The 23,603-nt window shown below is 43.1% G+C and overlaps 1 non-coding gene across 1 annotated transcript; it reads left to right on the forward strand.

The window, feature by feature from the left end:
• Window positions 1–19,289: 19,289 nt before the first annotated feature.
• On the forward strand, window positions 19,290–19,366 carry Trnap-ugg (transfer RNA proline (anticodon UGG)). Its single transcript has one exon. It is a non-coding gene; the product is annotated as a tRNA-Pro (tRNA).
• Window positions 19,367–23,603: the final 4,237 nt, after the last annotated feature.

The raw sequence follows: 23,603 nt of genomic DNA on the forward strand, positions 1-23,603 counted from the left end.
TGACTACGTACAACATACCATCGTATTAAAAAAGGTGGGTCCACACAAACATAAATTCAATGTAGGTGCCTCAGTGGGTATTTAGAAATACAAAACTGCATTGGAAAAGTCTTACCTGTCGAACTTGTCAACAGAGATATTCAAAAATTCTAAAGTGCAGTGCAAAAACCCGAGATCGTACATCTTAAGTACAGGAAAGGTGAAGAAATTGCTGGGAGCTCTTACACAAAGACATTACAGAGAATTTCTGAACGAGGAGTGTTTCTAATAGAGTGTTTCGTAAGACACCGAGGAAATAGAAATAAGGCTTCATTAAGTGGTTTGGCTTCCCATCAGATCACGACAGGTGGATGAACATTCACAATGTGATATACAAACAGGGCACATAAACCCTAAACCACATAGTAGCATGACATGGGTGCTAGGAAGCACATCTGAGATGGTGGTGATATTCTCGATATATTATCGGGTTCACTGCATATCCCTGGATACAGGTGGAGTGGATTGGGAATGAAGCTGAGATAACATATAGCTCATAGTGATAAGGAAATTAATATGCCAGAGAGTGCCTGAAAGGATACTAGACAACGCCTGCAAGGAAACTTGTAACGAATAAAGATCGCCACATTGCAGATCGAATGCTAGTTGATAAACCCAAGCAAAGATGATAAATCCGAGCAAAGGTCCAGAAGAAAGAACATAAGCTTAGAACAATTTATTGAATCACTAGGACATTTTATTGAATCATTAGTAGTTGATAAGCAACGCATGCCAAACTTAACCCTGCTGTTATCTCTGGGTAAATATGACCGAAAAAGAGATTTTTTGCTGCATAACTTTTGATATTAAAAAAGTATTGCTCCAAAGTTGATATCTCTGATTTTCTAAACATTCTAAATACCTCAGATCCCAAATTTAAAAAAATACATTTCTCATCTTGCTAAAACGTAATTTGTTACAGTTGTGTTTCTCGGGTCACTGTGACCTGGAGGACTTAAAAGTGCATGGAAGCCACAAAGATAATAGTTAAGTTATATTTCTACATCCCTGAGATGTATGCGTAATGGGTTTTTATGACAATGTAAGCCGACCGGTGTGGCCGAGTGGTTCTAGGCGCTTCAGTCTGGAGCCGCACAACTGCTACGATCGCAGGTTCGAATCCTGCCTCGGGCATGGATGTGTGTGAGGTCCTTATGTTAGTTAGGTTTAAGTAGTTCTAAGTTCTAGGGGACTGATGACCTCAGATGTTGAGTCCCATAGTGCTCAGAGCCATTTGAACCATTTTTATGACAATGTAGATATGTGATTCCTTATTGTTGAAATGTGAGGGGGTTATATACAACAATGCAAATAGCTGATTAAATTCTAATCATTACAGCGCATTGTTGCTGGCAGTTACATATTATTAACTCTTGTTTGCCGATGCAGTCCGTGTGTCTACTGTAGTAATTTCTGTGTGGTTATCACGACAATAGAAGTTCTTTCTGATGAGCAATTGAAAGCATTAGCAAATGTATCTGAGAGCGAGGAAAATATTTCTGAAGAAGAAAATCATCCCAAAGGTGGTAACGCTCATCCTTCATCTGATTCAGTAGAAATTTCAGACAGTGAAACCTCAAATGATGGTGCAAGCAGTCCAGCTGATACAGTCTAAAGACAAAAAAGTCACGGCGAGCTTAGAGTATTTTCTGCAAATTGGAGCGCATCTAGTGCAAACATTATAAAACTTACCCCTAGTCCGACTAAATACGCTATCGCCAGATTAAGTGACACAAAATCATTTTTTCAAGTTATGATGAATGATAATATTCACAGTGTTGTTGTACGAAATTACACTGGAAGCCTGGTTGGTGTGTATATATCATATGGTGAATCAACGAGGAGTCTGTGGGATCCAGAAACAAGTGGAGCCATCTTAGCTGCCATAATGTCACCGAAACGGTTTTTTTGCCTCTCACATGTGTTATGTTTTGATGACAACTGTGATCGAACTACAAGAAGAGTAAATGACAAGTAGGCATTCGTTAAATTCTGTGGGATAAGTGGGTGGGAATAATTTCAGAACTTTGTAATCCTGGCACAAATGTAACTGTTGATGAACAACTGTGGCTTTCCGACGAATCTGTCAATTCAAACAGTATATACCGAGCAAACCCTCGAAATATTGGGGTAAAATATGTAAATTGTGTAATAGTGTTACTTCTTGTGTTTTGAAGACACAAATCTGCACAGGAATATTACCTGGACAAGTACCTAAGAAAATTCCGAGTATGAGGTTTGTCATAGATCTGAGCAAAATAGACAAATGTCACATGTCACAATTCCTACACATCAAATCTGTTAGGCTAAGGACTGCCCAAAAGACATCTTACAATGGTGGGGACGGTGAGAAGGGATACGCCTGAAGTCCCTAATAATATATCAAGCAAACATGATGTTCACACTTCAAAATTATTTATTACTAAGGATACCACAGTCGTATTTTACATTCCTAGGAAGAACCAAATGGTTGTCGTGATGAGCACATTGCAAAACAGTGAGGAAATAAGCAACAGAGAAAACAAGGAACCAAAAATGATATTGGAGTACAATGCAAGTAACGGAGCAGTTGATTCATTGGATCAGCTTATTGGCTCCTAAACATGCAAAAGGAAAACCCCCGCTGGCCATTGATCAATTTCTACAGTATTATTGATACTTCTGTCAACAATGCTTTTGCGCTGCGGACAGAAATAAATCCATGGTGGAAAAGATGTTATTTACAAAAGAAGAATATTTCTCGTTGAATTGGGAAGACTCCTAGTTGCTCCTTACATTGAAGCTAGAAAAACGCTGCCACGAACGAAGCCAGCAGCCGTAGTTAGAAGAATACAAATGGGAAGCCCATCAACACCAAGCTCCAGCGGTGACAAACGTGACGGATGCAAATTCTGTCCATCAAGACGTGAAAACAAGACACCGATGAAGTGTTCGCATTGTAGAAAACATGTTTCCAAAGGTCACCTTGGATACCACTGCCCAATCTGTGGAGTTCTAAGTAAAACTCTATTCTATCTTTTTCTGTGACTGACGCTTTGTGTCCCAAGTAAAACCCCATTGCGCAATAGCCCATTGAGGCGCAGAGCTTACATAATTGTTGAGATTGTTAACATGTAATGCTACAAAATTTGTTTACATTGTAAAAGATAGCCTCCATTTAAAATTAAGGTAAGATTCAACAATTTATAATCATCATGCTTTTAACTACCACACCAGATCATTATGACTCAAAAGAGGATATGTGTTTTAGAAATGTAGCTTGGTTAAATAGGGTTCTGGGAAAAATTTAAAAAAAAAGTGCAGACGAAGCTCATTGTGCTCTAAAGAACCAGAAGGAAAAAGAAGTCATATCTCCAGGAATACGTCAGAAAACTCAAAACACCAAAATTTCATGACGTGTTTACGTAGAATACATTGCCAAAGACGAAAGTGAGATTGTCAATTTAGATTTTGCAAAAGAATGTGGCACTCACTTGGCTGTGTATGATAAAAAAACCTGACATAACATACACTGCTTTGGCTTATACGGTGATTTCAGATCCCCTGAAGAATCCTGGGGATACCTTACGAACAGGAACGACGAGTTCTACTATTTTCAACGCTACCAAGAGTTCGATTCATATCTCTGTGGTCAGTTGTGCCTTATGCTTCACCTGATAATTGCATAACACACGCAATATGCACATCACAGCATTAGTTGAGCTTTATGTAAGATGACAAAAATTGTTACGTTAACAGAAAATTTTTTGATATTAAGAGGAAACTACTTTCTCCCAATAGATCCAAGTAATGGGGAGTGGGGTGTTGCAGTGATAAGACTGGAAACAGACAATATACCTAATACCACCAAGACAAACAGTGAACTACATCTAGGCAGTGGTAAATACGTTCATTATTGACAGTTTGATTAGATAATATTATAAAAATGGATATTTGTGTATGTGCAAGTGTGTGTGTGTGTGTGTGTGTGTGTGTGTGTGTGTGTGTGTGTGTGTGTGTGTGTGGTGCGTGTGGGTGTTGTGTGTGTGTATTCCACATTTCCTCCAAAAAACTACACTGATTTCAATCAAACTTCGCACACAGGTCTTTTGCTGTCGGCAACAATTGCCATGGATAGTTCAGGAGATATGGCGTCATAAATGATTAGACGATTGAAATACTGCTGCACCATGCATAATGTTTAACTGTATTACTTCTGTGCTACTGACATTATTCGCAATGAATTTCGCAGGCAGTATCGACATATGTCACTAACTGAACCTACTACATTATATCATGGTGTCACAAATAGTTCGAGAGAAATGACGTCGTAAACACTGAGAAGGGTGAAAAACTGCTGCAGGGCACGACGTTTAACTTTCTTACTTATTTTCCACTAAAGGAGATATGTCATAAACACTTAGATCCATGAAAAATTGCCATCACACACATGACGTTTCAATTTATTACTTTTTTCTTCCCTCTGTGGCTCTCTGTTCTATCATTAGTTCGTTCATGGTGCACATGGGGCCCTCAGCTATTGCAGCCCCTTCTTCCTACCCAGGCTGCAGTTTGTTCCTCGTGGCATTCTCTACCTCTGCTCACTACTCGCCTTCTGCCCCCTCCATCCCCTCTCTCCATGTTCTTAATTATGTCGAACTGGCTATCCACCTGGTTTTCCGTATTCCTTGCGATTTTGTTCCCCTTGCCTGTTCTCTCTCATCCATCCTTTTTGGTGTTTTCCGTCCCCCTGTGGTGTCTGATCTCCATTTCTAAATATTCTCTCCATCATGTGAGACATTTGGGGAAGAATTCCCTCCCTAGCATCTATGATTTGGATACCTCCGCCTTCCTTTACCTTTTCCTCCACTGCCATAGACCCCTCTGCTCTGCTAGGATACCAGTGTTTGCAACCAGCCATGTAGTGGGGCTGTTACACACCCATCTGGCTGAGCCACCTTACAACACAGGAATCACACTTCTGATGCCTGAGCTGTTGCCTGCCCATGTATGCCTAGAAGTCAGAACATCAGAACTTCCGAACAGCCACCTTCCCAGATGGCCCTTGCTGTGACTTGGTGGCGCCCTTGGGGAGAGCCTAAGGTTAAGGTTATGTGTTGTCAGTGTGACGTGATGCTGTACTTGTGGCTGTTGATGATGTACTTTCGGTGGTTACGTTTCAGACGCATGTCTTCCCGATGAACAGTGGACCCTCTCTGTAGTAAATTTGGACACCCACTTCATGAGGGCAGCCCCTGCATTCCGCCACCTGCATTTGTTGATTATAGCAACCATCACTCTCCATGCTCATCAGATTTCCTGGCTTGTAAGAAAGAAAAAGAAGATACAGGAGTATGTCACTTGATCTGGTTCATCAGAAATGTTAAAGACTTCACCATGTGTCAATGATTTCTACTTTTGTCCCTGTTATGTCCTTTTCCCTTCTCCATCTTCCTTATCCCAGTCTCATCCGTTCCTCTCCCCATCCACTGAAGTACCCATGACCTCCCCTCCAGCTGCCACCCGATCCTCCCCACCAAGGAAGTGTTTCCCTTCTTCGGGGCCTGCCAGTAATGGAGCTCCATCCTGGAACTCCAGGAGGCCTGCTACCTTAACTGGGATGCACAGCCTGTGCACCCCAAGGACATACACTCTCTTCCGCTTCCAGACTTTGCAGAACCCTGCTCTCCCTCTTTGCCCTGTCTTCCTCACCCTATGTAGTAGAAAAAGCCTCCTCCGTGACCTGCTCTCCTCAACCTATGGAGAAGAAGAAGAAACACAAGTCCCAGGACAAGGCCCTCATGGTGCCCCTCTAGATGCTATCTGTTTGACTGGCTGCAGCCTATTTGCCTCCCATTCCCAGCTTGACAGGCCCCATACGCCATCAGCCATATCTGTGGTGGATCATAGCCAAACCCACGACTACAAGTGATCCTCGTCGTGCCTTGCAACATACTCCTCTGCTGGTGTTATTATCTTTAAACCTCTATACACCAAAGCCTATTACTAAATCAAATGGAGGAAATGGGTTTGCTAGAAATACTTTGTCTCCTCTCTAGGTTCCTCTGTCCCTTCGTCATCCCCTCCAAGGTTGTCACTGGCAGTCTTCCATTTCAGGCATTGCTCTTCTAGGTGGCCTCTGTACAGATCCATTAGCTCTTGTGGAACACCTTGTGACTCATTTTGGATCGGTTTCGGCATCCAGCACCCTTTACACCCCCTCCCCCACCCCTTCCAGAAAGAGTGGGGTGAAGCTTCCTATTTATGTTTTACCTCTTATTAGGTGGAATCCAGCAATGAATCTTATACTGAATGGGAGCCTATTCTGGCCCTCTCTTCCCTCGATTAAGCTCCTGGCCCAGTTTCCATCCATTACCTGTTGTTTCAACACCTCGGTCCTCCATAACGACAATATCTTTCGTTGTAGTGGGCTCTATAGCAAAATCCCCCCTTAATAGAGAGAATGTACTGTACTTACTGCACTTAAGCCTGACAAGAATTCATTGTCCCTTGATAATTACTGGCCAATCTGCTTGACCAATGGCCCCTGAAAGTTACTGGAACAGGTGGTGGCTCATTGGCTCATTTTGGTCCTTGAATCTGGGGACTTTTTATCTACTTACCAGAGCAGCTTTAAGGAGGAACGGTCTCCAATTGATCATCAGCTTCGATTGGGAAATGCAGTTCAATAGGTCTTTTCTCAGTTCCACCTTCTCGTTATAGTGTCCTTCAATCATAATAAGGCCTATGACATAGCTTGTCGCCATCACATCCTCCTCAGGCGCCATGAGTGGGGTCTTTGGCACCCTCAACTGATTTTCATTCTCCAGTTTCTGTCCAACAAATTGTTCAGAGTCTGGGTTGGCGTTGTGCTCATCTCTCTCTGTAAGCCCAAGGAAATGGCATTCCATATGGCTCCATATTAAGTCTCCTTCTGTTTCTCATTTCTATTTATGGGCTTGTGGCCTCTGCCAGACTGTTGGTCATACCTGCCTGGATGATTTCTGTATTTGGACTAGCTCCCACTCAGTGGCCTCTACAGAATGATAACCTCAGGGTGCCATCCGTTGTGATTGCACCTGGACAGTCTCGTCCAGCTTTCAGTTCTCTCCACCTGTCAGTTATACATTTCTATCACAATACTATGCTCTGTCCTGATGTGGAGCTCCACTTTGACACCTAACACTAACCATGGCTCTCCGGTTCCATTTCTTGGGTCTCCATTTTGACAAAAACTCTATGTCCTTTACATCTTTGCACACCTCTTGGGTCACAGATAGTTCAACCCTCTTCCACCTTTAGCAGGCGATTGTTCTGTCTCATCTGGACTATGCTTGTTAAGTTAATTAATCAGCTGCTCCATCCACACTGCTCGTCTTGGAACTGGTTCACCACTGTGACTTCCATTTTCGCACCAGTGCCTTTCGAACTAGACCTGTCTCCTGGTGGACACTTGGACCCTCCCCTTTCGATTCAGCAGCCACAACTCCAGCCTGACCAGTTCCTTGGCCCAAGATCATGATGGATCTCTTCTGAGGTCCGAAAGCCTCCATCGCTCCCATGGTGTTCCATTGTTTGTTCTGAATGCTCTTATGTGAGTTCCAGGAGCGATTCTTTTTACACCAATAGCTCTAAATTCACCCATCATGTGGAATATGCGTTCATGAATTCTACTGGCGTGGTAATCCATCTCTTGCCTGACACACGTGGGGTGGTGACCATGTATCGAGTCCTACACTACATTAAATGATCCTCTCTCAGCCAAGTTTTGTTATGTACAGATTCAATGAGTGGCCTTCAGGCTATCGGTCGGAGTTTTTCCCGTCACCGCTTGCTCTCTGTCATCCACGACTTTCTGGCTTATATTGGTGATGCTGCTTCTTCGATTGTACCGACCGATCTGCCTCTTAAACACTCTCGCAAAGCTACAGGGAAGGCTCCTGTCTAGCCGGTTACCATCACACAGACGCCTCCTTGGCCTAAGGCCCAATCATTTCGGCTTCAGGGAAGGTAGATCAATAGAAGACGCCGTCAACCGAGAACTGACAGTAACAAACAGCATCAGCGAAATATATGTAGCTGCATTACTAATCGACATAACTGAGGCTCTTGATAGCATGTGATAGCTGTCCCTCTTTGCCAGGTTAAGGGAAATGAGGATATTAGCTTTCCTCTACAATAGCCTCCTCGACAACTGCAGAGCAGATGGCGGAGTGGCGGGCTGGTACACGCAAGGTTGTCAAGAGAATAACAAAGGGATGTCAACAGGGCTCGATTGCAGACCAGTATTACAGGATATCGCAATCGAGCCCTTACTGAATAACTTGGTCGGTGACGACAGGGGAAAAGGTGATGTGACGTATTGAAATGAACTGCTCTAAATATAGCGCCCAACAAAACTATGGTTACTGCTCCTAAGGGCACTACAGAGGAACCCAGTTCCAAAATTAAATAATACTAGGATACAGAGGAGGCGAGCCACATGTTATTTAGGACTTTAGCTTGATGAAAAACAAACTTCCAACTATCATACCAAACAGACAATTGACAAAGCCTCCAAGATTATGCAAAAGCTAGCAAGACTCAACACAAAACAGTGCAAATTACTTATTAAGGCAATAAGGACCTACCACATTACGATATTTGAATCCATGATATGCTTCACCACAAATGCTTGGGCTGACACACTAAACATACAGACCAACTGCAAGACGAGGTCAACGTAGTGTATTCCTGAGTATGAGTGGATCCTCCAACACATCACTAGAGGCATGTGGGGATGGGAACTGGCCCTATAGACATAAGAATAGTTATAAAGAAACACTTTACGTGCGCAAGAGGGACAGGCTCGACAAAGTCATCGAAATTCTAGGAATCAACATTATGAACAAAACACAAATGAAACAATGGCTGATTCGAACGTGGCAGAGAGAGTGGGACGCAACCGACTAGGGTCGCCGAGTGCACTATTTCTTTCCTGACCCATGCGAAGGATTACAACTAAAACATGTGACCCGAGCTGGGGGATGGTCAATTTCCTCACAGGCCACAGGCTGTACCTGGTACACTTAAACCATATGGTACTAAATAAGGATGAAATATGAATTAGCAGAGAAGCTGGGACGCCAGAACATGTTACACTGCTATGAAACACGATAGCACATGTGAGACCTATACAGAACGACAGTGACATCGTCAGAATAATACGTAATCCTGGTGACTGGGGCAAAATAAATAGCATGGTCGACATTGTATTGAACACACGGCATGAAGAGCACAGCGTCAAAACCCATACGGAAGGACGCCTAGAGAAGCACAAACAACACAACGAACCACATGAGAGGACATAAGCATGACCACAGATTCCGTAACAGAGGAAGGAACCAACAAACTAAGTGAACATGACACAAGAGGGATCAACACGTAAGGGACTCAAACCAACAACACATGGCACTGCATGCCATAACACAGTCACAAACATACACAACAAGCAGTAGCAATCATGATAAAACATCGATACCACATATCAAGACTCTAGTAATAACATAATGTCGCTGGGAAGGAGTAGCCTCGAAGAACTTTTATTCTGAGGCTCTTCCTCCCCAAAGACATACTGCAAACTGTTTAAAGTATACTCCACACAATCAGTAATTTATTATTCGTCTTATTATGTGTAGACAGAAGTATATTCTCTTCTATATGTACAGCTGCTATCAATGAATTTTATATACCAAATGTATATCCTATATAAAAAACGTATAAAAATAAAATATAATGTATTAAGTTACTTAAGGAATATTGAATTCAAGTAGCAACGAAATAAATTCTGTTTCTACTAAAAAATTTAAAAACATAAGCAAGTAAAGCTAAAGTTCGTGTATTCCACATATCAATTGCTCACTCAGTATCTAGTCTTTATAATACAAGGTGTATGTATCTAAGCTATCACATACGATTTATCACAACTACTAACAATAACAGAAACAAACAGCTACTGAATATCATGTAGTGTCCTGACATGCAATACTCCAAATAATATGTGACTATACAAGAACAAAATAGACATACATAAACACAAACTATTTCAGATGACAATAGCTCGAGGTTCAACAGAGACCTTGCATGGGGGCTTAATTAAATATAATGCAAATAATTTTAATTTTTAGTAGCTGACTGTCCGGATTATGCAGTCTCGTAACCGGTTGGCCCTGACTAGTATTAGTACGCAATCTGACTGCATAGAATAAAATAGTACAGCTATCAACATCCTCTCAGCAGAGCACCAACCACCACAACTTCTGAACAAGCACTGCCAGTGGAGGCGGTGGAATAAAACTCTTTGGCGCAATCTCTGGCGCTGTGACTCAGTGTAGCCACCTTTCAACTTTCTCTCCTGAAATAGGTAGAAGTAGGCTGTTATCAAACCAACTATTTACTTAGACTGCATTACAGATCCAAATATAGTATATCATTTCCCACTATATATTGTAACTTATTTTCACCACACTCATTGCATTACATATTTTTATTTTTCTGTGACATTTGCCTTATGCAAATCGTATTCTGATGATTTAGGCAGAAACAAATTATATCAGACCACTTTAACAATTGTTAAACATTGAGTTCTCTGTAACCTTGGAAATTTTTATATATATTATGTTCTTTCTGTAATTTTTTTAAATATTAAAATCTGTACACCAATAAGACAGAAATAATAAGAAGTCTTTGCTGTTAGATTAGAAGCATCCAACCTACCTTAAATTTTAAGGCAGTGGTTTACTCTGTACCGTTAATCAATTCAATGAGTCTTTGAATACTTTCCTTTGGGTTCCTAGCCTTGTCCATATCCTGGGCAGAGACCTTGCTGATCATGTAGCTGGGAGGCTTCCAACAAATAGCTTTCACGCAGTCAAAGGGATTCCCACCATGTGGAACTCTTCCCTCTGCCTCTCCTGGTGGGAATCGATCACACTCTGCCATCTTTGTATACGCCGTGTTAGGTTGGCCCATGGTTTTTTTAATTTACAATGATCCACCACCGCCACCCTCCCCCACCCCCACCATTTGCAGTTGTGAGGCTTTGCTCATGGTGATCCACATTTTGCTGGACTGTCCCCGACTTTCTTCCCTTGACACTAAATGTGCCCTCGGGCCTTATTTGTCTAAGGTGTTAGCAGGCGACCCTCACATGGTTATGTCTGTTCTCGAATTTCTTCACGAAAACGTTTTGTCCTCTCCGGTTTAAGCCCTTGAATTTTGCTCTGAAATTTGAGTCCCTCAGTTAGCGTTGGCATTGGTTATAGAGGCCTTGACCTAGCGTCCACATCAGCCAGGTTCTCTCTCCTTTTCCAGACATTTTGCCTGGTCTATTCTGTAGTGTTGTGTTCCCTTCCCTTGTTTCTCTTTTCTCCATTGTATTGTGATAACGGTATGGTGTGGGTGTCGGGACAGGTCGATGGCGATGCTGGTGTCCCACTGTGCATAGCGTTTCTTGGGCACCCTTGCTCACCCTGTTTCCACCCACCCCCTTCATTTCCTCTTCCTGCTGCCATACCAACTCTTTTCCCAATTTGTTTGCCTTTTAAACCTTCCCCTTGATTGGACTGTGCTGTCTGTATTGTTCCTCTATTGATATCTGCCATCTTAAATCATGGGAGTGTTGACCTGACCTCACTGTTTGTCTTCTCTTCCAGTCAACCAACCAACCAACTTCTTTGCTACTAACTCTATTCGCAACACATTTCGCAGGCAGTATTCACATACGCCGCTATACTCACCTGCAAAAGTATATCATGATATCGCAGATAGCTCAGGAGATATGATTTCACAAACACTGAGATACTTGAAAACATGCTTCAGCATACATGAAGTTTCAAGATATTTATTCTGTATTACTAAGGCACTCCTACAGTCCAGGCAACCTGAGAAGGTTCCTGACAACTGGCAGCGCTGTTGATAGCTTTCAACTGTGATGTGCAAATGGCTGAAGGTAAAAACGGTAACTGTCTATAGAGTTATGAAGGGGCATTGGCATAGGGTCATCTGCGAAATCACATGTAGATGCGTGAAACAACTCCGCACAGCATAAAGCAACTGTCAGGGATCATGTTTATTAGTTTGCATACTGCTCTTACACATTTGTATATAATGCAATAATGCAACTTCTTTGTATGACTGTTTCATAATTTTAGGAGTGTTTTCACAAATACATGCAAATGAAAATTTCTCGATGCTACAAACACAGTTCGTGTTTTTGTTTTCGTTTCTGATATAAAATTGGAAAAATGAGCACTCAGCAAGCGGATTTGTGAGCTGTTTTGTCATCTAACGCAGAGGTATAAACAATGGAAGATGCAGTAGACTTTAGCCCTGAAAGTTTAGTAGTACCATTATTAGGTTTTTCGAGGAGGCAACTGTTGAACAATAATAACTACAAAATTTATGAGCTGAATCAAAAAGTGAATATTCTACCTGTTAGCAAAATCCATGTTGAGAGTAAGTAATACTACAAAGAATTCATACCCTAATGATAGACTAATTGACACAATCCACATACGTTTACCTACAGTGGGCCCTGGTACCAAAGTTCTTCAGGTTCCTAGCAATCCAGTATACGTCACAGTGGCTGTTCAGACATTAGCCCATCTGAAACTGAACATAATCAGAACATCAGAACAGCAATTTAATCTATTTCCTTAGTGAGGAAATTATAGCATACTTTCACTGAAGCAACAGCTTGGGTATTGGCACGATTCACACAGCCATCAGCAGACCAGTTCACAGTTTCAGAAATCGATACGATTGAAACCTCAGAATGAAGCCACGCAGTATTACAACTCCAGCTCGATAGGACTATCAAATAATTCGTCAGAACCGCTTCTCCCACAAACATTTTGCTTTAAGAGCTTTTAATAATAACAGTGAGATAATAATTCTTATTCGGCATCAAATTAAGTTACCACTTCCAAGCATCGGCTATATTTGGAGCAGAAGATTTGTGACCGCAAAGGAGGACGGAACCATTCCATCAACTACAACACTGCGGCTTGTAAAGAATGTAGTGCTCGATCGAACGAGAAATGGTGCAATCAAATTGACCCACAAAACACACACACACACACACACACACACACACACACACAAACACACACAAAATTCACCCACAAAACACACACGCATTCAAGAGATTCACTGCATGTAGCAAAGCTGGACAAGCACTAAACATACATACACATTCGTACTTCAAGTTGCGTTCTAAATTGGTTGTGCCGCAGTACTGATAAAGCGTCCTGTCTTGAAGTAGAAGAATCACACTTGTGGACTTGTGGACTGTTCATGCTGCTATTTCAGTATCAGGTAATAGGTAATACTCTTATGTTGCATTGTGGACTGTTGCAGCCGTTGTGATGGTTCAGGAAACAGTGGTCAGGGAACACTTCCAATAGGTCAGTTAGCGCTGTAATGATAACAAAGCACAAAATATAATGACACACACTCACCTAATAATAATAATTAATTTTGTTAAATACTTACTAACATGTATTGCTACTCATTGTCTCCGAGGTCCCAACCAGGCGATTCATAATTAAATCATTAATTTACAACTGATATTTTTACTACAGAATGTACGTATATATAAATGTACTGCCAGAAGAGAGGTGTTTAAATTAATTTATTGTCTTAATTTCAGGCAGCCAATTATTTACGCACCTCTGCGTTTTGGTCTATTGTACTAATTTTATGGCCAATTTATAGCCTATTTCTACATCCAGTTTACCAATTCTCTAGTCTATTTGTCAATATCAGCCATCATTTACGGACAATTTACGACGGTTGCCCAGAAAGTAATATACCGTAGTTTTTGTCTCAGCCGAAAATAATGCTACGAATGCTAAACGTTACGTAAGTACACTCCTGGAAATGGAAAAAAGAACACATTGACACCGGTGTGTCAGACCCACCATACTTGCTCCGGACACTGCGAGAGGGCTGTACAAGCAATGATCACACGCACGGCACAGCGGACACACCAGGAACCGCGGTGTTGGCCGTCGAATGGCGCTAGCTGCGCAGCATTTGTGCACCGCCGCCGTCAGTGTCAGCCAGTTTGCCGTGGCATACGGAGCTCCATCGCAGTCTTTAACACTGGTAGCATGCCGCGACAGCGTGGACGTGAACCGTATGTGCAGTTGACGGACTTTGACCGAGGGCGTATAGTGGGCATGCGGGAGGCCGGGTGGACGTACCGCCGAATTGCTCAACACGTGGGGCGTGAGGTCTCCACAGTACATCGATGTTGTCGCCAGTGGTCGGCGGAAGGTGCACGTGCCCGTCGACCTGGGACCGGACCGCAGCGACTCACGGATGCACGCCAAGACCGTAGGATCCTACGCAGTGCCGTAGGGGACCGCACCGCCACTTCCCAGCAAATTAGGGACACTGTTGCTCCTGGGGTATCGGCGAGGACCATTCGCAACCGTCTCCATGAAGCTGGGCTACGGTCCCGCACACCGTTAGGCCGTCTTCCGCTCACGCCCCATCGTGCAGCCCGCCTCCAGTGGTGTCGCGACAGGCGTGAATGGAGGGACGAATGGAGACGTGTCGTCTTCAGCGATGAGAGTCGCTTCTGCCTTGGTGCCAATGATGGTCGTATGCGTGTTCGGCGCCGTGCAGGTGAGCGCCACAATCAGGACTGCATACGACCGAGGCACACAGGGCCAACACCCGGCTTCATGGTGTGGGGAGCGATCTCCTACACTGGCCGTACACCACTGGTGATCGTCGAGGGGACACTGAATAGTGCACGGTACATCCAAACCGTCATCGAACCCATCGTTCTACCATTCCTAGACCGGCAAGGGAACTTGCTGTTCCAACAGGACAATGCACGTCCGCATGTATCCCGTGCCACCCAACGTGTTCTAGAAGGTGTAAGTCAACTACCCTGGCCAGCAAGATCTCCGGATCTGTCCCCCATTGAGCATGTTTGGGACTGGATGAAGCGTCGTCTCACGCGGTCTGCATGTCCAGCACGAACGCTGGTCCAACTGAGGCGCCAGGTGGAAATGGCATGGCAAGCCGTTCCACAGGACTACATCCAGCATCTCTACAATCGTCTCCATGGGAGAATAGCAGCCTGCATTGCTGCGAAAGGTGGATATACACTGTACTAGTGCCGACATTGTGCATGCCCTGTTCCCTGTGTCTATGTGCCTGTGGTTCTGTCAGTGTGATCATGTGATGTATCTGACCCCAGGAATGTGTCAATAAAGTTTCCCCTTCCTGGGACAATGAATTCACGGTGTTCCTATTTCAATTTCCAGGAGTGTATTATGTGAAGTCGCCTGAATGAGCGCGCCATGTGTCCGTCCCTTCCGACAGCGTAGCTGGAGGACAGTTTCAAAATGACATTTGTAGCTGAAGTACGTTACAAGCAACGTGCCGTCATTGTATTTCTACTGTAGATGAAGACACTGTGGGGAACATTTGCAAACGCTTGTACAAAGCCTATGGAGCATTTGCTGTCGAAAGAAGTACAGGTAGCCACTGGGCACGGAGGCTGAAGTTATGAAAAGGCGGTTCGGCGGAGCTCCACGATTTGCAGCAGTCGGGAAGACCATCCACGGCTGTCACACACGACACACCTGACCTAGCCCCCTCGGACTTCCACTTGTTTGGGCCATTAAAGGATGCCACTCGTGGAAGACATTTTGAGGACGATGAGGAGGCAATTCTCACACTAAAGCACTGGCTCCGCCATCTGGACAAGGATTGGTACCGATAGGGCATACACGCCCTTGTTTCTCGCTGGAGGGAGGCCATAGAACGGGATGGAGATTACGTGAAAACATAGGGCGTATAGATAAAACACCATTCTTTCGTGTGGGTAATTTTAATTATGTTCAATAAAGAACTGTTGAAGAAAAAAATGCAGTGCATTACCTTGCGGGTAACCCTCGTAATTACAGTTCCCTACTGGTCGTCCTGATCCTCAATGTATACACGTGCAATTCCTCTAAATGAATACGGGTTGAGAAATTATTGTCAGTAAGCAATATGTAATATTTTTATTTTTAAATAAATGATGAAAACTCTTGTCTTTTCATTTAAGACCCGCGGGTCATTTCCCTATAGAGCATAGATCACAAATGATCCCCATTGGCCATGAGAATGATGACGTCGACATAACTGACCGACCTCCTTCCCTTCCCTTCTCCATACCTTATATCCCAACTCCCTCCCCCTCCTCTCGCACCCTCGCCACTAGAGGTGTCCTCGGATATGACATGGCTATTGCACTAGCTGTAATAAAAAACCAGCGACATCCTAGTCCTGACCAATTAAAACTCAAAGTGTGGCTCAAACCTAAGCATTCGCGTTCCTTTCCAAGTTGTCTTACCTACTGAGCTATTAAGCTACGCTTCAGGACCTCTCTGTATATCTCGCTGGAGTAACGCTCTTGAGAGAAGGGACGACGAGTTAGCGGAAGTGCTGGAGAGGTTTCTGTGATCTGGAAACGTTGAAGGCGGTGCTGGCACACTGAATCAGAAATGCGGACCGTGCAACATAGCTCTATAGAAAACACTATTGCTCCAGAATGGCAAAGGTACAGCTTTGATTCTCAATCTGGCAAATATTTCAAATGTGCGAGAAAAATTCATAATTACTTTTCCTCCATTTCTGTACAGCATGTAAGTAGGCTGTTTAGGTTTTTATATAGGTAACGCCACGTAGCGCTCTGTATGTAAATCACTGGCTGTGCTGTGTGCAGTCTGTGGTTAGTTTGCATTGTTGTCTGCCATTGTAGTGTTGGGCAGTTGGAGGTGAGCCGCCAGCAGTGGTGGATCTGGGGAGAGAAATGGCCGAGTTTTCAAATTTGTAAGACTGGATATCATGAGCTGCTATATACATTATGACTTTTGAACACTGTTGAGGTAAATACATTGTTTGTTCTCTACCAAAATCTTTCATTTGCTAACTATGCCTATCAGTAGTTAGTGCCTTCAGTAGTTTGAATCTTTTATTTAGCTGGCAGTAGTGGCGCTCGCTGTATTGCAGTAGCTTGAGTAACGAAGGTTTTTGTGAGGTAAGTGATTTGTGAAAGGTATAGTTTAATGTTAATAGTGTTCAAAAATCACAATGTATATAGCAGTTCATGATATCCAGTCTTACAAATTTCAAAACTCCGCCATTTGTCTCCCCACATCCACCACTGCTGGCGGCTCACCTCCAACTGCCCAACACTACAATGGCAGACGACAATGCAAACTAGCCACAGACTGCACACAGCACAGCCAGTGATTTACATACAGAGCGCTACGTGGCGTTACCTATATAAAAACCTAAACAGCCTACTTACAAGCAATAAGGACAAAAACAGTAACAAGCCACACGTTTGTATTAAATTAGTTGTTTCACAGTTAGTAGCTTCGGGCTCAAACCCATTGTCAGACTGCAGTTAGGATTTATAGTACAAAATTTCCGAGAACTGTGTTGTGAAAAATTGTGACTTTATTTGCTCAAGACAAAAATGTGAAATTTCTGTCAAAAACCTTCGCTGCCACTGCCTATGTGACTCTAGTCGAAAGCAACAGAGGTTTCGTTGCTTAAAATCTTAAGAGGTGATAATGTATTAGAAGAGAGAGCCGCTGTTGCTAATTGCATGCTGATGGTAGTTAAGAAACTGCTTAATTTATGTTAATTATAGCGACTAGCGTGAAAGTCGTAGCAGGTGTATTATGTGTAAACCAAGAGAGCAACGAGAATTCACTCAAAAAATAACTTATCAGACAATGGGAAAAGGAGTTGTATGTTTGAAGGCTGTAGGAGAGTTTGGTATAGGTGATATTGGTGGTTGCACCAGATGGGACGCATTTAGTGTGCTTCGTCTGCTTGGGCGCACCGATAGATTCGCCTTGTTTCACTTTTTGTCGCTGATGAGGCAGTGCCGACGGCTGGCCACCGTCCAGTGGGGTGGACGCGAGTGTGTGGCCCGCAACGACGCGACGCGGCCGCCCGCTGTCAGCCGGCAGTAAAAATTGATCCTCCGGAACGATCGGCGCCACTCGGCGACCGCTACAAAACTTGTCCACAGGCTACTAGGCTGCCGTCTGACGTCCACTAACCTTCACCAGCGGGAGGCCTCTCTGCTGCGCTCTGGTCCGGAGAAATCGCAGCGGCTGTAACGTTTACTGGTGCGAGGAGAACATCAACTGAATTTCGAGGCACCTGTTCCTTTTCCCGTCTTTGAGTACCCCAGACCACGGAAGACCATCCTGAATCATAGACGAATTTTTTTAATCATACAAATATTCCACAGGGTGTACAATAATAATAATAATAATAATAATAGCAAAACTAATACGCTTGAATGTACATCATAAATCAAGCAAATATACTGTAGTAAACATGACCCACCGAACGAGTTATACTGCGAGATAATTGAAAATGTTTGGTTATGGACCGCTAGTGTATCCTAATTAGTACAAATATTATTTAGTTGAAAACTGACATTTTGAGATCGAGTCTGCGTTCCTTCAAAGAAAAAAACAACAACCAGCCACTAGTAATAATGATATTTATTTAAGTAAATGGCACTGGAGACGATCTAGATTCGACAGAATGCTGCTCACAAGATCATTTGTTTGAAGTATACGTAAATTTTTCGTTCTGTTCCCTCTTATGGTGAAATATTCTTGGGATGCTGGAGCTCTACGGTAGAAAACGATGTTAGAAACGACTGATTTAAACATAAATGTCCTTAGAATGAAATTTTCACTCTACAGTGGAGTGTGCGCTGATATGAAACTTCCTGGCAGATTAGAACTGTGTGGCGGACCGAGACTCGAACTCGGGACCTTTGCCTTTCGCGGGCAAGTGCTCTACCATCTGAGCTACCCAGGCACAACTCACGGCCCGTCCTCACAGCTTTAATTCCGCCAGTACCTCGTCTCCTACCTTCCAAACTTCACAGAAGCTCTCCTGCGAACCTTGCAGAACTATCACTCGTGGAATAAAGGGTACTAAGGAGACATGGCTTAGCCACAGCCTTGGGGACGTTTCTAGAATGAAATTTTCACTCTGCAGCGGAGTGTGTGCTGATATGAAACTCCATGGCAGATTAAAACTGTGTACCGGACCGAGACTCCGCAATATTCTTTCTTCCAGCAATGCTAGTTCTGCAAGGTTCGCAGGAGAGTTTCTGTGAAGTTTGGAAGGTAGGAGACGAGATACTGGCAGAATTAAAGCTGTGAGGACGGGCCGTGAGTTGTGCCTGGGTAGCTCAGTTGGTAGAGCACTTGCCCGTGGAAGGCAAAGGTCCCGAGTTTGATTCTCGGTCCGGCACGCAGTTTTAATCTGCCAGGAAGTTTCATATCTGTCCTTCACAACGATCGAATACAAAGTAAACGAGTATTTGTTGTCAGCTGATGGTAGACATGAGCAACTTGTAATCGGTGCAGTATAGTCAAGTTTATGTTTGCATATATTGCTTCTACATTTGACAGGCCAATGTCACTTCATGGCTGTGTGAAGTATATACGATCTGAAGTTACTAGCAACACCAGTTCAAGATAGTTTTGAAAGATTTTAAAGCATAATATACGGGCGGGAGCTCCTATGACCTAGAGTTAGTGTCCCTGATTAGTAATCAAAACGTCATCGGTCTAAGGATCGTAACCAGCCACAGTTCTGAATAAAAATCATCAGTAAGGGAGGCTGATGACTTCCAGCATAAGAAGTCACCCTCATCTTGCCAACGGCTTTGTCAAGAGGGAGAAGGAGGGGGAGGCAGAGTTTCAGGGCATTCTCTTGGCCTTGTGGTGTGAAATTGCTTCTAAAGGCGGAAGAAACAATAATGATCAACGGCATGGGTATGCACAAGGTAATGGAAATCATTTCATTAAAGACACGCAATTTGTACCCACACGACATGTGGCAGTTAATTGAAAAGTGTCATGATGATCTCTCGATTGCCAGAAGATTCTGAAATAGTCCCCCATTCCTATCTCCAGGATGAAACTGCTAAGGGAGAGGCGAGAAAAAGAATGAATAACGAACGAGAGGATAACTTTCTACCAGTCAGTGCGTGTAATGTCAGAAACATGAGTGAGGTAGGGAGGCTAGAAAATGTGAAAAGGGAAATGCGAAGACTCAGTCTAGATATATTGGGGATCATCGAAGTGAAAAGGACAGAAGACTAAGATTTCTGGTCAGATGAGTATAGGGTCATATCAACAGCAGCAGAAAATGGCACAAGGGGAGTAGCATTCTTCATGAATAGGAAGGTAGAACAGAGAGTGACAGTTCAGTTATAGTGCTGTTCTCATCAGAACCAACAGCGAACAACACCGACAACCATAGTTCAGGTATAGAAGCCGACGTCGCAAGCCGAAGATGAAGATACAGAGAAAGTTCATGATGATATTGAACGGGTAATTCAGCACGTAAAGACAGATGAAAATCCTACAGTCATGGGGGACTGGAATACGGTTGTAGGGGATGGACTATAACGAAGGGTTGTTAGAGAATATGGGTTGGTACTAGGAATGAGGAAAATGACTAATTGAGTTTTGCAATAAATTTCAGCTAGTAGAACGAATACTCTGTTGGAGAATTACAAGACGAGAAGGTATACTGGGAAGAGGCATGTAGATATGATAAGATTTCAGTTGGAAAAAGACATCGGAAATGAAATGATTGTTGGAAGGATAGATTCATCTTATAGGAAAGTCAAAAGGACCTTCTTTGAAATTAAGAGCAAGGGTAGTAACATGAAGAGTGCAATGGGAATTCCACTGTTAAATGCGAAGGTGAAAGCGGATGGATGGGACGGGTACATTGAAGGCCTCTAGGAGTTGAAAGACTTACGTATCTGATGAGATAGAAGAAGAAACAGGAGCGGATATTGAAGGAATAGGGGATCCAAACTTAGAAAGAGAATTTAAAAGAGCTTTAGACGAATAAAGAAGAAGGGCTCGATAACATTCCATCAGAATTTGAAAATCATGGGGAGAAGTGGCAACAAAGAGGCATTTCACGTTGGTGCGTAGAAATTATGAGTCTGGCGATATACCACCTGACTTTCGGACAAACATCGTCCACGCAATTCCGAAGACTGCAAGATCCGACAAGTGCAAGAATTATCGCACAATCAGTTTAAGAGCTGATGCAATCAGATTGCTGACAAGCATAATGTAGACAAGAATGAAAAATTTCAGAACAAAGACCCACATGTCGGTAAAAACTGACGAAATAATACCCTTGTCAATTACTCTTCCATAGAAATTATAATAAGAACTTTAGGTCCAAATTTCATCTGTTCAAAAATTTCTGATTGAATTAGAGTTGCAATAAAAAATTCAAAGTTTCTTGTGACATTCATACTGTCTGAATACTCTCTCTGGTTAATTTTTGGGCTGTAACAGTGTTCACAGTGCGGATTTCCTACATTCAAAATAGAACCGTATAACTCCTCTTCGTTCTCTTTGCCAGTAATATTTTTTGTCGCTAACGAACACCTGTCACTGAGGTCAGACGATGTGTAGTTTTCGCTCGCAAGTAATGGAGGCAATTAGTGATATCTTAATCTAGTGGTTGAAATATGTTCGTCATGGCAGGAGAAACTTGTACTTAATTTTATTGTCAATTCAAATTATTGTGAATAGTGATTCGTAATATCTATGACCTGAAGGAGACGTAAGGACAAAGAATTTGTTCACACAAAACAATAAGTGCATGACGCACGAAAAATGTAACACCTTCCATTCCAGTTTTTCCAACTACGATGGTTCTATCACGAGCATTCTGTTTAAGACATTGACCTTTTCGCACATGTTCCAGGGTCTGTGAGAAGACGTAAGTATCACATGTAACAGTGTACCATCTGGGTTGATCAGTTCGGCAATAATAACTGGAAGCATTCAACCACTTTAACCGTACTTAAGACACTTCAACAACGCGTTTGGAGAGGCACCCAGAGGTCATGCTTAATAAGCTATGTGATTAGTGTGAGTGTTGACAGCATTATGATGAGACCAATGTCGCCTGAAAAGTCCCTGAAATGTGTTAAGCACTGTTAAACTATTTGAAAGCTGCCCAATATTATTGATGATGTATAGCAACCGTTAACTCAAATCCGGAAAGTGCAGGCACCGCCTACATAGTCACCATTGGATGTTCTTCACCTATTACTGAAAACATCTACATCTACATCTACTTGATTACTCTGCAATTCACATTTAAGTGCTTGGCAGAGGGTTCTTTGAACCACAATCATACTATCTCTCTACCATTCCACTCCCGAACAGCGCGCGGGAAAAACGAACACCTAAACCTTTCTGTTCGAGCTCTGATTTCTCTTATTTTATTTTGATGATCATTCCTACCTATGTAGACTGAGCTCAACAAAATATTTTAGCATTCGGAAGAGAAAGTTGGTGACTGAAATTTCGAAAATAGATCTCGCCGCGACGAAAAAAGTCGTTGCTTTATTGACTTCCAACCCAACTCGCGTATATCTGCCACACTATCTCCCCTATTACGAGATAATACAAATCGAGCTGCCCTTTTTTGCACCCTTTCGATGTCCTCCGTCAATCCCACATGGTAAGGATCCCACACCGCTCAGCAATATTCTAACAGAGGACAAACGAGTGTAGTGTAAGCTGTCTCTTTAGTGGACTTGTTGCATCCTAAGTGTCCTGCCAATGAAACGCAACCTTTGGCTCGCCTTCCCCACATTATTATGTATGTGGCCTTTCCAACTGAAGTTGTTCGTAATTTTAACACCCAGGTACTTAGTTGAATTGACAGCCTTGAGAGTTGTACTATTTACCGAGTAATCGAATTCCAACGGATTTCTTTCGGAACTCATGTGGATCACCTCACACTTTTCGTTATTTAGCGTCAACTGCCACCTGCCACACCATGCAGCAATCTTTTCTAAATCGCTTTGCAACTGATACTGGTCTTCGGATGACCTTACTAGACGGTAAATTGCAGCATCATCTGCGAACAACCCAAGAGAACTGCTCAGGTTGTCACCCAGGTCATTTATATAGATCAGGAACAACAGAGGTCCCAGGACGCTTCCCTGGGGAACACCTGATATCACTTCAGTTTTACTCGATGATTTGCCGTCTATTACTACGAACTGTAACTTTCCTGACATGAAATCACGAATCCAGTCGCACAACTGAGACGATACGCCATAGGCCCGCAGCTGGATTAGAAGTCGCTTGTGAGGAACGGTGTCAAAAGCTTTCCGGAAATCTAGAAATACGGAATCAACTTGAGATCCCCTGTCGATAGCGGCCATTACTTCGTGCGAATAAAGAGCTAGCTGCGTTGCATAAGAACGATGTTTTCTGAAACCATGCTGATTACGTATCAATAGATCGTTCCCTTCGAGGTGATTCATAATGTTTGGATACAGTATATGCTCCAAAACCCTACTGCAAACCGACGTCAATGATATAGGTCTGTAGTTCGATGGATTACTCCTACTACCCTTCTTAAACACTGGTGCGACCTGCGCAATTTTCCAATCTGTAGGTACAGATCTATCGGTGAGCGAGCGGTTTTAT

Source organism: Schistocerca serialis, chromosome 6 (genome assembly GCF_023864345.2).
Source record: "Schistocerca serialis cubense isolate TAMUIC-IGC-003099 chromosome 6, iqSchSeri2.2, whole genome shotgun sequence".
Lineage (NCBI taxonomy): Eukaryota > Metazoa > Arthropoda > Insecta > Orthoptera > Acrididae > Schistocerca > Schistocerca serialis.